Below are 18,926 nucleotides of genomic sequence, written 5' to 3' on the forward strand. Positions count from 1 at the left end.
TCACAAATCCACACACCTATGCATACTTGAGTTTTCACAAAGAGAAAAGAAATATACAACAGAAACAAGAAAGAATATTTTAAAATGTGCTGGTCTAACTAGTTAACTGAACGTAGAGTAATGCAATAGATCCATATGTATCATTCTGTACAGAACTCAATACCAAGAGGATCACAAAACCAGGCACACTAAATCTGACAGATAAAAAAGTTGGTAATAAATTTGAATGCATTAGCACAGGATATAACTTCCCAAATAGAATATAAACAGAACAAACACTAAGATGGCAACTAATAAATGGGACTTTATGAAATGGAAAGCCTTCTGCAGTTTGGTAGGACAAAGTGGCAGGCTACAGAATTGGAAAAGATTTTCACCAACTCCACATCTGATAGAATGATAATTTCCATAATAAATAACGAATTCAAGAAACGCTACATCAACAAACCAAACAATCCAATTAAAAAATGAAAAACTGTCTGTCTTCGATAACAAAGCAAGGCTTTCAGCAGAGGGATCGAGACAGCAAGCTAGTCACGAATCCAATTTGTCCTGCCATCAAGACATGTGGATATGGCACAGAAATTGTGGAAGAAGATAACCAATGACTTTTACATCTTGAGACCCATGAGAAGAAGCCCAAGTCTGACACTGAGTGGAGTATCAGAAACCAGGGGCAGAATGGCCCATTGATAGAACTAAACACAGCGGAATAACAAGAAACTATCAACTAAATGAGGTGTAATGATATTCTGCTACCCTCATAGTTAGGTGCCTAACTTAATTGTCATCAGAGAAGCTTCACCCAACAACTGATTGAAACAGATACAGATCTATAGCCAAATATTAGATAGAGCTAGGAGAAATCTGATGAAGACAGGGAAGAAGGATTTTAGAAACCAATGGAATCAAAGCTACTGAAATAAAACCTATAGAATCAGCAAAGTTGGATTTTATAGGGACTCACTAAGGCTGAACCAACAGAGTTCCTACATAGGCCTAATGTAGGCCCTTTGCATATGTGTTGTAGTTGTTTAGCTTGGTGTTTTTATGAGATTCCTAGCAGAGTGATCAACGGCTGTTTCTGACAAGTTTGCTAGCTTTTAGGACTCTTTCCCTCATACCATATTGTTTTTTCCAGTCTTAATAAGAAATGAGGCATCTATATGTCTTGCAACTTGATATAGCATGTTTGGTTGTTATCCCTGGAAGGCCTGCCCTTTTCTGAAGGGAAATAGAGGAAGAATAGATGGGCGTGGAAAAGGTGATGGGGAATAACTAGGAGGAAGGGTAAGTTGTGGTCTCTATATAATATATGAGAGAACATGGTATTAATAAAATTTGGGAGTCTGAAAAGGCTCTGTGCAGCAGTGTAGGGGAATACCAGGCCAGGGAAGCAGGAAAGGGTTGATTGCGGAACGGGGAGGGAAGAGGGATTATGGGACTTTCAGGGAAAGGAGAACCAGGAAAGGGGAAATCATTTGAAATGTAAATAAAGGATATATCTAATCAAAATATTGGGGTAGAAATACAAACATAATTTTCAACAGAGGAATCTCAAGATTGGCTAAGAACATAAAGAATTATTCAAAATTATTAGCCATCAGGTAAATACAAATCAAAATGACCCTGTAATTCCATCTTACACCTGTAAGAATGGCTAAGATAAAAAACATTAGGTACAGTTCATGCTGGTGCTCCTCACTGCTGGTGAGATTACAAACTAGTATAATCACTTGGGAAATCAATATGGTAGTTTCTCAGAAAATTGGGAAAAGATCTACATCAAGACCAGACTGTTCCACCCCTGGAGCATTTAACTAAACAATGCTCAATCCTACAACAAGGATGATTGTCAAATATGTTCATAGAAGCTATAATAATAATAATAATAATAATAATACCAGAAACTACCTAATGCTCCTAAACTGAAGAATAAATAAAGATAATTTGTTTCATTTGCACAATGGAATATTACTCAGCTATTTAAAAAAAATGACATCATGAAATTTGCAGGACAATAGATGGGTCCAGAAAAAAGAAATCCTTCAGGAGGCAACCCAAACTAAGAAAGACAAACATGTTATATATTCAGTTTTAAGCGGGAATTAGCTGTAAAGCGAAAGATAATAATTCTATAATCAACAGACCCAGTGAATCTAAATAACTAGAAGGGCTCAAAGAGGAATATATAAACCTCTCTGTGAAAGGGAAATAAAATAGATATCATAGGTAGACTGAGGACTGGTGGTTAAGGGAAATGGAGGGATCTTGTATGGGAAGTATGGAAGTTAAATGAACGGGGAGAGACAACCAGTATTGGAGGAGCATCTCAGAGATAAACTAGATACCTAGTATAAGGGAAACTCCCAAGAATCTATTGTGCTGACCCTTGCTAAGATGCCTAGCAATGGGAGATAAGGAGCCTAAATTGGCCATCTCTTGCAATAAGGAAAGACTTCCAGTAGGATTGGGACAGCAACCCTGCACCAAAACTTGCAAATTAAAGTTTGCCTTGCCTGAAAGATATTCTAGGGTAAAGTTGGTGGAAAATTTGTGGGAGTGGCCAATAAATGACTGGTCCTGTTATGATCTTGAACGTCCAGAGGGTTCAGAAGGACCATACCAAGCCAAACAGTTCCTCGTGAGGTGTATTGCAAGGGGAAAGGGCAAAGGTGGTGACAGAAAGAGAAGAGAAGGAAAAGAGAAAGAGAGTCAGGGACGTTCTCCTTATATATATGGATGGTGATATAGTCACAGGTAAACGTGAGCCCAATGGATTCTGGGAATATGGTAGCCATTGTGTTGGCGACAGGTATGTAGGTTACACTGTCACCTATGTGATGCCACAGGTACCAACAGGTCCTGGTACCAACAGGTCCAACTAGAGATCCATGCCAGGAAACAAAGATAGGATACCTCAAGGATGTAGGATGAATCAAACATGACAAGCAAAGACAAAGAATTCAACGAAATGATTCCTAGTAATATTCTGCTATACTTGTAGAAAGGTGGCTAGAACAATTGTGAACATAAAAGCTTCATCCCAAAACTTATGGAAACAGTTGCAGAAATTCACAGCCCAACATTATGAATAGCTTGCAGAATTGTGCAAAAGAGGGAGAAGAAGGAGTTAGAGGGTCAAGGATACCACAAGAAAATCCCCAGAATCAACTAAGCTGGGCTCACAGGGGTTCATAGAGTCTGAACCTACTATTAGGGAGGTTGTATGGGTCTGATCTAGGCACTCTGCTTGTAAGTTTTGGTGGCGACGTTTGGAATTCTTGTGGCACTTCTGACAGTGAGAAAGGGGAGGCTCTTCTTGGATGTTTTGCTTGCATTTGGGTCCCCTTTTCTCCAAATAGGTTGCCTTGTCAAGCTTTAATATGAGTTGAGGTACCTAGTCCTCTTGCACCTATATACACCATGCTTGTGTGATATCTCTGGGATGACTCCCCAATGCTGAAGTAAAAGGACAGAGAGTAAATAAGGAGGTGGGTATGAACAGTACCTGGAAAGTAAAGAGGGAAGGGAAACTGTGGCTGGTGTGGAATACCCGAGAGAAGAATAAATTAAGAAAAAGAACAAAAAGTTAGGAATACTAATCTTTTTTTTCTAGAACAGATTGTCATTATTTTGAAAGTGAATTTTTTTTTATAGCATTTCAAAGTTATCTAGTCATATAAAATTGACCATCTAACATTTTTGACACTAAAAATAAACTTGAAAACAGATATGATGAATTGCTGTCCTAAGACTTCATCAGTAAAATTGTTCTGTGTTTTTCAAATATCACTTGTGGTAGTGATCATCAAGTAGACAGCATTTAAACCTTCTATGGGAAGAGGCTGCGGTTCATAGGTCTTTGATAATTACTCATTATTAGCACTATTTTTTATGAAGTTGTTTGTAAACTTTTTAAACTATATTTTTGACATATATGTACAATTTTGAAATACCCAGTGATGTTATAATTATGTACTCTGGCATGATTGAATCAAGCTAATTAACATATTCATTTCCTTAAATACTCATTTTTCCTCATCTTACTGCAACTAACTTCCCCATAGATAACATCTCTTTTTTCCTCCAGTATTCTCAGATGTATAGACCCAGATGCAAAACACACACACACACACACACACACACACACACACACATACACTCCTAAAAGTGATATCAGGGAGTAAATCAATCAGATATCTAAAAAAAAAAATAATAATAACCAACTTTATTTCTTTTCCTTTCTTTTTATTTATTTATGTTTTTACTTTTGAAACAGCTTCATAGTTTCCATTCATAATAGTTCTTTGAAAATGTTCTAACATGTCTTTGAGTCATATCTACCCCTATCCCCACCTACCTTTTCCTACTCCACTTTGTTACCTCCCTTTGGTTGTTTTTAACACTGTTGTGTTGTGCCAAGAAGCATCTGCAAACTACAAAAGACCACTAAGGAGCTGATTCCTATGTAATCACAATAGGGTCTCTGTATTACAAACTTGAGTTTGGGCTTACTCACCACCCCACTAGGATGGTTTGATGAAGCTTCCCTGAACTCTCATAGGGAAAAGGTTATATATATTAAAAAATGCAAGTAAATGAGGGGATGTCCAGTCTCACAAGCTTCTAGCTGAATATCTATTGTAACCCAATAGTTGAGTGCTCTGAAGCAAGATATAACCACATATGATCTGAAAGTTCATCTGAAACAATCAGACTAATCTTTAATTAACTGTTTGTGGGATGTAGCTAGGGAGGAATTCTGTGTGAACGACAAGCTGTGGGATTTTTCCTGGTAGTTGGGTGTAGCTTAGTTTCTGCTACAGGTCAAGTTCTCAGTTTCTTTATTCTTTCTTTTCTTTTTTCCTTTCTTTCTTTACTTTCTTTCTGTCTTTCTTTTCCTTCCTTCTTTCTTTTATCCCTTTCCCTCCCTACCTACCTCCCTCCTTCCCTCCCCTTTCTTTTTCTTTAAGATGGAGGCTGTTCCCAAGATGGCATTGGTTTGGCCTCTCCATTGTTGTTTTAGTCCATCATGTTAATTGTAACTGTCATGTAATCTTGCATACATATCCTTCTATTGAAGCATGGTCAACCCACCTGTACCACATTGTTAATGAAATTGATTTTCACGTTCATATAGCTATAAATTGTTAGTTGCTAATGAGCTAAAGGTATGACATCATGCAAATCTCCTTTGCCTGTGCTGAAATTTTGTCCAGCTGTAGCTTGTACAGGTTTTGCACATACTTTCTCAAGTGCTGTACATTCATATGTGAGAATGCCATGCTATGTCTAGGAACTACTTTTTCCTTGTATTCATCTATCACTTCTGGCTTTTGCAATATTTCATTGTACACGATCAGTCTTGAGAAAGGGGTTTCAATATAGATGTCTTTTTCTTCTTCATTTTTATTGGTTATTTTATCTATTTACATTTCAAATATTATTCTCCTTCCCAGTTTCCCCTCTACAAACACCCTATCCCCTATGCCCTCTCCTGCCTCTATGATGGTGCTTCCTGACCAACCCACCCACTCCTGCCTCAGGGCCCTAGTTTTCTCCTATCCTGGGAGCCTCCACAAGACCAAAGGCTTCCCTCCCAGTGACTGGGATTGATGTCTTGTTTAGTTCTGATCACTCTGGAGACTTTTATGCTTTGAATTTGATGAGTTATAGATCTCTTTGTTAATTATTATCTACTATAAAAGAAGCTTCTCTGATGCGTATTAATAAATTTGCTATATATAAGCAGAGAGGCCTAGGTTCAGCCTGTACAGACTCTTTGGTTAGTGGTTCAAACTCCGACAGTCCAAAGGGCCCAGAATGGTTAACTCTCTTGGTCCTTCTGTGGTGTTCCTACTCCCTTCCTGCCCTCAATCCTTCCTGCTATTATTTTATAAGAGTCTCCAAGCACCATACCCTGTTTAGCTGTGGTTGTCTGTGTCTGAGTTAACTGCTTGGTGGAACCTCTTAGAGTATAGCATCCTGTCTGTAAACATAGATTCCAGCTTGACCATGGGATGGGTCTTAAGTTGGGCTGGTTATTGGTTGTCCATTCACTCAGTCTCTAGTATATTTCTTGTGCCTGTATTTCTTGTACACTGGATAAATTTTGGGTTGAAAGTTTTGCAAGTAGGTTATTGTTTCTATTGCTACACTGGGGTTTATGCCTAGCTATGGAAGGTGGCCACTTCAGGTTTCATATCTCTAATGTCGTGAATTTCTGCTAAGGTTTTCTCCCCATTGATTCTTGGGTGCCTCCCTTATTCCAGGTCTCTGTCTCATGGTGGAGATGCCCCCTCATCCTCCTTACCCCTGTCATCTTCGTTTTCATGTGGGTCCTGAACTAGATAGCACGGGTTATCTGAAAAGCTGTTGCCTGTAAGGTAAGTTCTTCTAGCTGGGCTGCCTTGCCTGGCCTTAGTGGGAAAGGAATTACCTAGCCTAGCACAGACTTGAAGTGCCAGGGTGGGGAGATGTGGGGAAGGCATCCTCTCAGATGGTGCCCCTCAGAAGGCACCCTCAGAGGGTGGGGGATTGGAGAAGGGTTGTGGGAGAGGGTGACCAGGAGGGGGGCAGTGAATGAACGTAAAGTGAATACATAAAAGAAATTAAATTTAATTTTTGAAAAAGAGATATCTGCTCTTCTATGGATAAAATGGTAAATGTGGCCATTTAGCAGAATAATAGCAGATGACTCTCCTCTAGGACATATGGTATGTTTATTCACAGGTATATGGCATCAATATTAGTAGCAGATACAGATTTCAGCTTGTACAGAGGGCCTTATATTCCATCAAAATGTGATTGGTTAGTCCTTTGACATTTGCACCAGTTTTGCATCATTGGGAATGTCTTGGCTGGACCACCATTGCTGTAGTTTACAGGGTTCATTGTTGGACAAATGGAATCTTAACTATTCCATGAAATGGTAATGATGCCAGAAGTATATGTCGGTATTGCAGAAAAACTCTGCATATTAGGGGAAACATGGTGTGTATGTTTAATAATAAGACAAACAATGAATCTATGATTAAAAATGAAAAAGCCAAATACATAAAATTAAAGATTTACAAAAAAGTAACATGAAGAAAATTTGAGAACCTATCATACACACACACACACACACACACACACACACACAGAGAGAGAGAGAGAGAGAGAGAGAGAGAGAGAGAGAGAGAGAGAGAGAGTCAGAAAAGTATTTCAAATAGTGTTTCAAATGGTGAGAGGTTGGGATATATTTGAAGTTCCATGGGAAGTCATTCAGAAATATTAAAGAGAAAACTGATAAAGTTAGAAAACTGATAAAGTTAGAATTGAGCCCAATACATTCTATTAATAATCAATTGGCAGTAATTTCCCCTCTTAGTTTTCATTTCCTCATCTGTGAAAAGAGAACATAGGGTCACTTTTAATAGTTTAATGTTTTATAGTCTATTATGCTATAGAATCTTTTTTGGGCACACACAATAAATCAACCTATCAAGTAATTCTGGGTATTTTATGAGTCATGGAAGGGATGTGACACCTAAATTTCATTTGGATCTGGTCATTAGCAAAGTGTAATAGAGAGATCAGAGGGAAAGAAATCCAGCTTCCCAATCAATGTCTGTGTTGGAGCCTGAAAAATCAGTCACAAAACCCTAATTTATCTATTTATTAAGTGGAAGAATAATAATAACTCACTAGCAAATTCTTTCCACACATGAATGGATCTTTGTAAAGCCAGTCCCTTTCTCAGATATTTGAAAATGTCATTCAATCTTGTTTAAGCCTCTTTTTTCCCTTCAACCAGTTTCTACAGACAAATGCCTACATGTGATTTATTGCCAAACCAGTGAGAAAGATAGACCTTCTATTTAAGTTGGTATCTGTACCTGCTACAGCTACCCCAGCATCCTTTTAAAGATAAAGGAATTTAGTATCACATATACTGGGGAAGTAGAGGATAAAGTGGTGGCATAGATTTACTTACATTTTTATAATGTTAAATGGCAGCAGTAAAGAAGAAATTAGAGATTAATGAATTTATGGTTTCCCTACTGGAGAGATGTTTATGTGTATCCTGGGAACATATATTTATATTATTTTCTGATTTTTCAGTATTTTGTAATCTGGGGAAACCCAAAGGGTTACCTCTTTTGTCCTGTACATGTGTTAGAAGAAATGGACAAAGAATTTGGATGAAGGATCATCTCCTTTTATTCCTCATCTGTTTTGAGTGTTGTTCTCTGCTTTGCTACCATTTGCTTCAGAGAAATTTAGAACTTTGAGGAAATGCCTTCCTTGGGTGATGCAGATGTGTTGTTTCACTTTGCTAGCAATGGGGATTATTTCTCTTCCTTTCCTGGACTTCATGTATCTGTCTGATTAACTTAAGGATTCATCTTACTTTATAAATGATGTAAGGAGAAATGTCCATGAAATGCCTCAAGGGCTAATTAAATGAAAATATTTATACTCTGCCTGTAAGTAATGTGTGTGTGTGTGTGTGTGTGTGTGTGTGTGTGTGAGTGAGTGGAGGGGCATGTAGTGCAATAAAGTCAATATTACATAACATAAATACTTGAGTTATTACTTTCTCATCGAACATATACGTGAAATTACAAAATGACTTCTTCATAACTGTATTGTTTCTCCTTGGGAAAAATGAATGTAACATACATAAAAGTTAATAAATATCACATATATTTGATATATGTGATATAATATAACATGAGGTTTTCAAGCGTAAAATGGGTGAGCACATTCATCTGGCTGACACGTTACCTTTGTAATCTTAATAATTACTTATGAAAATTGCTCATCAGCACTTTGTACTTCTTTTCAAAGATACTGAAACTAAGCAGGAAAGTTGTGGGTTGAATAGGAGAAGACTTATATTTGAGTGCTAGGAATGGCATGCAGTCTTGAGAAAGCATGAAACTTATTGACATCATCAGGATGTGAATAAAATTCAGAAAATACTCAGGATTGCATTCTACTTCAGATACTTATATTTTTATTTATAAAAGCATCACTAAAGATGAATCTAGAGAAAAAGAGAAGTTTAGATAGTGCTCTTAGGAATATCATTTGTAGGTTATTCCTGACCACTTTTTTTAAAATTCACAAACTTGTATCTTTAGCCCAAGATATGGCCAAATGAAAAAGACCTTTGAAGTAGACAATCTCAGCAACATAGGTTTCTACTTTTCTGCCATTCATTCTCATAGATTGAGATTTAGGAAGAAAAGCTCCCAAGTTATATAAAATACAATACAAATCTCAGACTGCAGCATTATATTCTATAGATAGGCACAAAATTATACAATTAATCAATCAGAGGTCAAATTTTAGAAAAATAAAGAATAAATTCACTAGGGCATCAGTAAGCTTCTTTCTGACCACTAGTGATACCTCTGAATGTATTACCCCTTCTAATAAATAAGTGCAGCATAGATGTTTCTAATGTGAGTATATTCAAACTCTGATTTATTATTTATTCATTTTTCCTAAGGAGGAACTAAAAGGTTTTATGTGGAAAAGCACCAAGTGGATTCTGTTTTCACTGATAAGTAATACAAATAAGTTTTGTTTTCTTTTTCTTTGATTTTTGTTTGTTTGCATATTTTGTTGTTTGTTTTAGTTTTTTTTATTTATTTAAAGATAATGCTTCTATTTCCAGGCTTCTTTTTTTTTAAGTCTTATGGATTTTACTAATTTATCTTACACAATCAAGCTCTCATAATGATGACTTCTCACTATGCATTTTACTTTTTAGATTTCTACACTGATGCTATGCTAAAAGTTCCTTTATATTAGTTCAGTTATAATATGTTTATAGAGAAATATTGCTGTCAGGACCTATGACAATTCTGACACACTTGGATAGTGCTTAGCTTTGCTGAATAAATATAATTCGATTAATAACCACTGAACTAAACAGTGGTTACTTTGTAAGAACACCGTTAATTCTGCCTAGGGCCACCATATCTATGTAAGAATTAAAATCATCAAGACCAACTATTAGGAAGTGATAGAGTCCTATCTTTCCTTGAATCAGTTACCTGGAACTCACATATCTACCATCTGGGAGAAAAAAACTGCATTTTCCCCCTGATTTTCTTGCCCAGGGTTATTGGGACTAATATGGGCAAAGGGACTGCAACAACGGGGGACAATAATAGAGTGTGAATTCTGGAACATGGTCATTTTTGATTTTTTGATAGACCAGTTTACCTTCAGTTTAACCCAATTTAGTTTCATCTTTAACATTGAGAATAGTATTGTTTATTGGTTGTGTCCATTGTAAGAACTCTATGTAATGAAGAGTAGACCACCTACCACATTATGCAGGATCATACAACCCAACCCATTTTAGTATTAATACTACAATTTTCACCATTCACAATGCTGACATCAGGGAGGTGCACTCAACTGTTTCTCCTTCTTGCTCACTATAGAAATGTCCTGAATGGACCACCTTGACGAAATTTAAATTCATAAAACAGGTGAGTAAAATCTTATACTTCCTTCTGTGGATTACATAACAGCTGACATCAGTATCAACAAGATCTAGAATCACCCAGGAGACCAACTTCCTTGCATAATTTCCTGGAACTATCCAGTTTAAGTTATGTGATTTTTGGGATATGGAATCATTGCAACCATGGCAGACCATTTCATGAGGTGGATTTTTTTAAAAATAAAAATAGAAAATGAGTGGCACGCTGTTGTTTCACCAATCGCTGTCTTGACTAGATGCAGTATGACCAGATCTCTTAGGCTTCTGTAGCCACATACTTCTCAACATGATGAACTACATCATTGAAAGGTGACCTTTTTATCCCAAGTTGCATTTCACAGGGTGCTTTATCATAGCAGCAAGGAGAGTCATTCATACAGCTTACAGCTATTTAGCTGAGATTTTCTGTTCATTAAGAGAAGGAGTGAATGCTCAAAGATGTAATGATGGATTCTATTTAAAATGCAATCTATGTAAAATCCAAGCTTGCCTGAATTTGTCCCAGGAGCTAACACAGAATTCTGCAGATTACTCTGAGAATTAGTGATACTACTTATCTAGTAGATATTAAGGAACAAAAATATTATCGAATACTTTTGTCTTGGAAAACTTTAGTCACATATAGTAGGGACAAAGAAGGGGGTTGATATAGTTGGCGTGAAGATAAGGATAGATAAGGGAAGTCATTTAAATACTCTATAAAAATTATGAAATTTTTAGAGGATAAAATATCAATAAAATGATAACCTAAATCTATAATATTGAGTAAACTATGAATAATAATATAACATGTGGAATTACATTATTTCATCCACTGGAAATAGCTTTGCTCAGCTCATATCAAAGAACTTGTGTTGTATCAAGTAGTAAGAACACAAGGACATGTCAGAGTCTGTCTATAGTCTTAATAGTTCAGTAATCTGGAGTAAATTTATAAGTTGAAACATCCATAAATTCATTGTAAAATGTTTTATAGGTTATAACAAGGAATCGGTGTATGAACAGAGGATCTGAGTCAAAAATTATTTCATCTTGCTTCATGCCTAAGAAAACTTTGGATCACCTAGTATGCAGGAGACACAGAGAAGCTAATTAGGTGGAAAGAAACTCATTAAGAAAAAAATGGAAACACGGGAGATTTCCCTCCTTTTCTAAAATACTGGGAGTGAGTGTCACTGTTGGCAATCCGTACTGTTAGTTTCCTGGAGGGTAAATGCCTGTAGCCAGAGCATTCTGTATAAAACTCAGCTCTGCAAGGTCTTCAATGAGATACTATTGAACTCCTCACACTGCTGTTCCTGGAAAAAATAAGTAACTTTGTATATAATTATATATTAGCCACTCCACATGTTTCAAATTGCCTAACCCATGTTTGGATATAGGAAGGCTTCATTTGAAAATGTACTAAGAAGAAGTAATTATTTCAGGTAGTAGTAAGCTTGTTTAATTCAATAAAGAATAAGAATTTATTGAGAAAACCTTATTTAAACATTATTTTTGACATGTTACGGTGCCTAAAGCAAACAAGATTATAACTGACAAAGTACACTGACAGTCATTGTCATCTTAAAGTACGTTACCCTGAAAAAGTTGGAAGTTCTTTTTCTCATTTATATTCAAGGAAATTAAACAATTACAAAGGTATAAAATTAGAGGTAGTGCTCTAGCCAAAGAAAATGGCAATTCATAAGGAAGTAATCAGCAAATAATTATATTTTATGTCTGTTATGTCATCAAAGTCTCTATCTCTAACTAAGAAGATAAAAATTGGAAATCAGCCAGTTAATAGCATAATTTAATAATGCTATGATGTCAAGAAATATATTTTTATATAATAATGGAATGGCATTCACAGAGTCTTTACAAAGGGGCCATGTGTTTGATCTTGAAGCAAGGGAAATAGATTAACAAATCTGGAAGTATGGGATTGATGGAAGTGACATTGTAAGACATAGAAATACCTTAATAAAAGGTAAAACTACTGTAATTCAGCGGGACCTATACAGGCTGGGTGATTAAAAAATTAGACAGAAGAGAGAAGATACATTCTCTAAGGACTTAAAGTAATTCTATGAAGAGACTCTCAAGGTGTTAGGGTACTTCTTGTTCAGTTTTCTATTATTTCATGAAGGTACACAGACAAACAATTTACGATTACCATCAAATGTCTTTACATAAAATTGAAAATCTAATTCTCTCCTCGCTATGAAACTGGCAAAACTATACATTCTGAAGTAAAAAGGACAGATACAAAGATGTGTGAATTAACTTAGACAATCTCTCTCAAATAGTGGCATATTTAGGAGCGCAAACACAGAGATTGATTAGTGATTAAGAGTACCTCAGATGTGAAATTAAGTCAAATTCGATGCATAGAAATAGTTTTCATATTTTGTAACTATTGTTTATCAGCTCCCACTTTTCTGATTTCTCCCACCCTCATTCTGCTTGGGTTTGGTGGTCTGTCTGCCTTTGCAGTGTTTCCTGTCCTGCAGCTGAGTGCTTTGATATGGCCTATTTAAGGCAGCACAACTCTTTGAGGAGCAATCTATCTCCATAGTAGTGTTAGGGAACATGCTTTGCTCTAGCCTCAAAATCCTGCTGGAGAAATTGTAACTGAGACTGATTTGTGTTGTGAAAGTCCACCGAAGAGATTTATGGGGTTGCCATCTTCTGGGAGCTATGTGAGGTGTAATTAGGTGTACTGGGTCCTGGCAGTGGGAAGAATGCCAGTCAGGGGTCCTGAGGCTACTTCCAATCCCGGCCTCAGAGTCAGGTAGCTATGGGCCAGCTTGGGGTTTGCATTCATTAAGCTGACGATGGAATTTTCGGTGCTCCAGAGTTCCTCAAATATGCCCCACGGGTCAGGGAATATAGTGGCCGAGATGCTCAGGTTTCGAGGTATGGGCCTGCACTCATTCCTAAAGGGGATCATCCCTACTTTTCTTTATTTTTTTTTTGAAGGTTCAGCTGCAATAGATTTTTTTTAAACAAAGGCGGTGTGAAAGTTTGATAATTTTATATGCAAGATAGGACAGGAAATTTAAAAATAACATGCTTCAAAATTAGATTCTCTGGCAACATTAGATATGATGGAAACAAAGAATACATCCATATTCTGATGTGTAGATTCAAGGCATTCATCCTGTAATCACTTTGCTGAACCAATGGGCTTTATTGGGATAAACTACAAAATACAGAAAGATAAGGGCTTTTCCAACCCAGCTCAGTTTTTGTTTTAGACAGACCATGTGACTTCCCAGGTCACACATGGATATGTAAAATATTGCAAAATGAAGAGATAGTATTAGTTGTGACTGGAAGAGTGCAATAGAGGTCACTTCCTTAGACAATCTTAAACAGGTCACTATACTTATGGTAGCCTGTATGGACTGGGGAAAAATAATTAAAATATCTTCTTTCATTATCCAGAATATTTCAAGAAATTACAGGCCAACAAAAAAATAAAGAAAAGGAGGACAAGGAGCAAAAGAAGGAGGAGGGCAAGGTGGAGGAGGAGGAAAAGGAGGAGGAGGAAGAGGAGGAGGAGGGAAAGGAGGAGGAGGAAGAGGAGGAGGAGGGGGAGGAGGAGGAGGAGGAATCTGAAAAGTCAATGAAAAATCAACCCTTGGACTTGAATGAAAAATAAACACAGTGTCTTCTGCAGAGACATAGCAGAGCAGATCTGCAGGTAATGATTAAATCTGTGCTATTTTAACTGTTCTTACAAGAAGCTGACAGAATGCACATTCATATCAACTTCCCTTCCAGCTTAGAATTTCAACTGAGGCATATTGTGACCTGGTCCTTGGGGTTTTCTAATGAAATTGATCCTTGCGTTCCTAGAACAGCAGCATGTATCCCGTTCACGGTACATAACTTCCTTTCTTTCTTGTTTGTGACTCTCTGTTACCTGCATACTTCTCCTAACTTTGGCTTTGGGGATTTCAGATTATAATATATACATAAGTTTTGAGGAGTTAAGTGGTGTTGCTGTTTTCTGAATGCTCTTTCCTGTAATACCAATGCCCATGTTTTGTCAACTATACAAGCTGTGTCTGCATATGGAGGATAGAGATAATCTCTTTAGAGCCTACATATTTTTAGACAGGTGGGAATTTTCTCAGAATTGTGGCTTTAATTTTAAAATTGTATTCACAATTAACACTTTTATAGGTGTTAAATTGAGAACACACGTGGGCTTACTTAAAACAATTGAATGTAATATTATTCATGACTGGCTTCCATACTGTTGTATCCTGCTGGAGGAGGTGATGAAGGTATATGTGACCTTCTATAGTTTCTGTGGGGGTTAGGACCTAACAGATGTAACTTGTCACTAAAGGAGTTTTAATATGCTAATCTCAGTGCCAAATTGTGAGGACTGACTGGATTACCATATGGGATTATCTACAGTAAAAAAGATTTTTTTCTCTCATTTGTGTGTGTGTATATGTGTGTGTGTGTGTGTGTGTGTGTGTGTGAATTCACACAGAGCATATAGGAGCTAGAATATTTACAGGTTTATAGTTCTCTGGTATTCACACATTTGTCTTTTCTTCTGACTTAACGACTTAATGTGTTACTCAAGAAAGGCACAGGGTATGAAAGTGTTAACCATATTTCAAGCCCAATTTTAGATATTTCTAAAATGTAAGTCACAGGTGAATAAACTGTGAACATATAATCAGTTAACCCTTGAAAAGAATTCCAAGAACATACAGTAGAAAATTATTTCAGTCCTAATAATAAGGGGGAAGAAAATTATCTCCAGGAAGTAGAGGGAGAGAGGTATCTGGGATGAAAAGAAGAGGGGGAGGGAAAAGGGGACCAGGATCAGGTGTGGGAGGAGATGGAGAAGAAGCACAAAGGGTGAGGAAATTGAAAGGTGGTATGTACCAGATGGGGCTGGGGAACTGAAGGGAGCCACTAGAATGTCCCAAATGCTGGGGACCCAAACTGTTCCCAGGACTCAACAGCGATGATGTTAGCAGAATTATCTAACAAGGGGAGAGAGAGACACTGTAGAGAGTATATCCAGTGGATAGGCACTGCCTCCAGTTGCATCTCAAAAATATTAATCCAGAATTGTTCTTGCCAAAGGGAAATGCAGAGACAATGAGTAGAAGAGACAACGAAGGAAAGGCCATCCAGAGACTTTCCCAATCAGCAGTCACTATTGCGGATGCCAAAATGCACTTGTTGACAGGAGCCTGGTATCGCTCTCCCCTGAGAGGCTCTACCAGAGCCTGAAGAATACAGATGGAGAAGCACGCAGCTAACCATTGGACTAAGCATAGGTACCCCCATGGAGGAGTTAGGGAAAGGACTGAAGGAGCTGAAGGTGCTCAAAACCCCACAGGAAGAACAGAAGATCAACCAACCAGAACTCTGACAGTTCCCTGGAAACAAGCCAAAGAGTATACACGGAGGGACCCATGGCTCTAGCTTCATATGTAGGAGAGGATGGCCTTATCTGTTATGGATGGGAGGGGACCCCTTTGGTCCTATGGAGGCTCCATGCCCCAGTGTAAGGAAATTCTAGAGCAGTGAGCCTGGAGGGAGTGGGGGAGCACTCTCATTGAAGCAGGAGACACTGGGGAGGGAATAGGGGGTTTAACTGTGAAGGGGGATAACATTTTAAATGTAAATAAATAAAATAATAAAATAATTATAAAAAATAAAAAAAAAAAGAAAAAGAAAATTACAGTCCTCTCAGTCTATGTTGAAAAGCTACCTGTCCACCAGTAGAAGAAAGAAATTGGGTAATATTTTAACACTGCATACAAAAGCCTTCACAAAATGATTGAAGTACCGAAATATAAAAATGTGAAATCATAAAATCATTGGGAAAATTATGAGAAAGTCTACATGATATTTGTCTTAGAATACTTTTCAATTTGATACCAGAGTCAAATTATATCTGTCTGTGTGAAGTAATTCCAGCCATGCTTGATTTCTTATACTATTTTTCTCCAAAACCTTACAAATTACTTACTAAGCCACATGTATTGATTCTCCAACATGGAAAACAAACACAGTTATTCAGGGTTATTAGGATTTGTTTGGAATGCATTCATTGCTGAGAATATTGCCCCCTTGTGGAAATATTTTCTGAATACAAAAAAATGAAAGAAAGAGAGAGAGAGAGAGAGAGAGAGAGAGAGAGAGAGAGAGAGAGAGAGAGAAAGAAAGAGAGAAAGAAAGAGAAAGAAAGAAAGAAAGAGAAAGAAAGAAAGAAAGAAAGAAAGAAAGAAAGAAAGAAAGAAAGAAAGAAAGAAAGAAAGAAAGAAAGAAATCCTACATTTCAATACAGAGAGTGTGCATTGGAAGTAAAGTCATGATTGCAGGACTCTGATTTTGTCCTTACTTGAAACAGTTCAGGATTCAATTTGCCTTGATATGGATTATGTGATCTTTGCTTTTGATGAAGTCCAATTGGATGTAGGATAGTATTATTACTGAAGAATAACATAAGGCTTGTTATGAAATGAAGACTATTAAAAGCAACACACATTAAAGGTATTCTCTAGTAAGGGAAAGCACAGAATTTTATTTAATCTTTTTTAGATCAATTACTGTAACTGGTAAGATTAAGCCCACCAGGGCCTGGGACTCCTGAATGGAAGCATTTTTCTGGTCGGACTTCAACACAGTTATGTATAGTCCGTATATAAACTCCGATGGATTGCAGCAGCTGAAGCGATGAAGTGGCTTTAAGTGTCTACAAGAAAGGCTGATGATAAAAATTAGCCTGGACAAAAATATAGTTATAATCACCAAGCAACTGGTAAGGGGGAGGAAGTGACATTCATCTCTAATTCCAACTGTTAATTACCTAAAAATATATACATTTCTACATATATTTTTGGCATATTATGATTTAATCAAAACACGGCCTGTCGTAAGTTTAGGGGAAAACATGTTCAATTCATAGGGTATTTTTAACAGTGCAATACTCCTGACAGTTTAGAGCAATATGACATAAAAGAATAATAAAGAAATAGACAACATTTTAGTATCACAGAAATGTAAGAATCATAAATTAGGTGCCTCGTGACAGAAAACTATACTTATTCATAACCTATTTTCTAACTTGTGTACAATCTGAGCTGTTTCCTATTAAGCTGGCCAAAGCATTATGTATAGTGGGTCAGATTAGAAATTAGAGTTCTGTGGAACTAATGTCTTCTAACTACATGGAAACAAAATCTCAGTGAAGTGTCTGCAAAAAAAGAATCAGGAAGGTAATATAGGATGTCAGCCTGTTGTAAACCACGTAGAACAGTAATACGACCTCTTATGGAAGTGATGTTGGAAAAGTAGGACTTCATTCTTCAATCTTAGCTCTTTGTCTGATAAATGGAATACTGAAAGTGACAACTTTTAAATAATGTTTGTCTCATAGCTATTTTAAATGATTCAAGCAATTAACATTTGCATACTGTTCATAGTGAATATTTCTATTAGTAACATTAAATATTGTGGAAATTTAGTATATATTAGGTCATAAGTATATTATAAATAAGTAAAGTACTATGTACAAATATGTAAATACAATATTTTTTATACTATATGAAGTTTTATTTTCTCGTGGCCTTCAAAAGTAAAATTGTGATTATATTTCAGAAGGTCAGACACCCACTGCTTCCTCTTTCCCACCTACATGACAATATATTGAATCATGTAAATATTAATTAATAAATCATGAATTTATTCAAAAGAATAACTGCTATCTATAACTATATTTATAAACTAGTAACATAATAAATGTTGGTGATATATATTAAAGTGAAGATTTAACTAAGATTCATGATATATATATAAAGATTTATAAGTCACATATCATATATATATGTACATATATATATGTATACACACACACACACACACTAACATTTAAGAAAATTTCCAGTTACATAAATAACTTTGTATTTGTCACTGAAAGAATACATGCTTTGGAAGTAAATACATACACTGAGAAGTGATATAAAGTGATGATCTATAATAAGTTTGAAGAATGTCTACTAAAGAACACAGTCAGCAAAAGAGTCCTGAACTCTTATAAAGGAGAAAAGCCCACTTGGAAGATTCTAGAACATTTTATTCATTATGCAGGATCAACAGGCGAATTGACAGTAATAATAAAATATCCTTCATACAAATAAGAACAATAAAGATTTTACTGTATTTTTTTAAATTTATATGTACAATATATTTGAATCATTGACCCCGTTCCTTTCTTTTTTTTTTTTAAGATTTATTTATTTATTATATGTAAGTAAGTACACTGTAGCTGTTTTCAGGGAAGAGGGCGTCAGATCTCTTTTCGGGTGGTTGTGAGCCACCATGTGGTTGCCGGGATTTGAACTCATGACCTTCAGAAGAGCAGTCGGTGCTCTTACCCACTAAG

General features: G+C 36.5%; 1 pseudogene; it reads left to right on the forward strand.

Moving 5' to 3' along the window:
* The first annotated feature begins 2,775 nt into the window (after nt 1–2,775).
* Nucleotides 2,776–18,926, forward strand: part of LOC127672108 (voltage-dependent anion-selective channel protein 1-like) — a 50,993-nt pseudogene continuing 34,842 nt past the window's right edge.

The sequence above is a fragment of the Apodemus sylvaticus genome, chromosome 21 (genome assembly GCF_947179515.1).
Source record: "Apodemus sylvaticus chromosome 21, mApoSyl1.1, whole genome shotgun sequence".
Classification (NCBI taxonomy): domain Eukaryota; kingdom Metazoa; phylum Chordata; class Mammalia; order Rodentia; family Muridae; genus Apodemus; species Apodemus sylvaticus.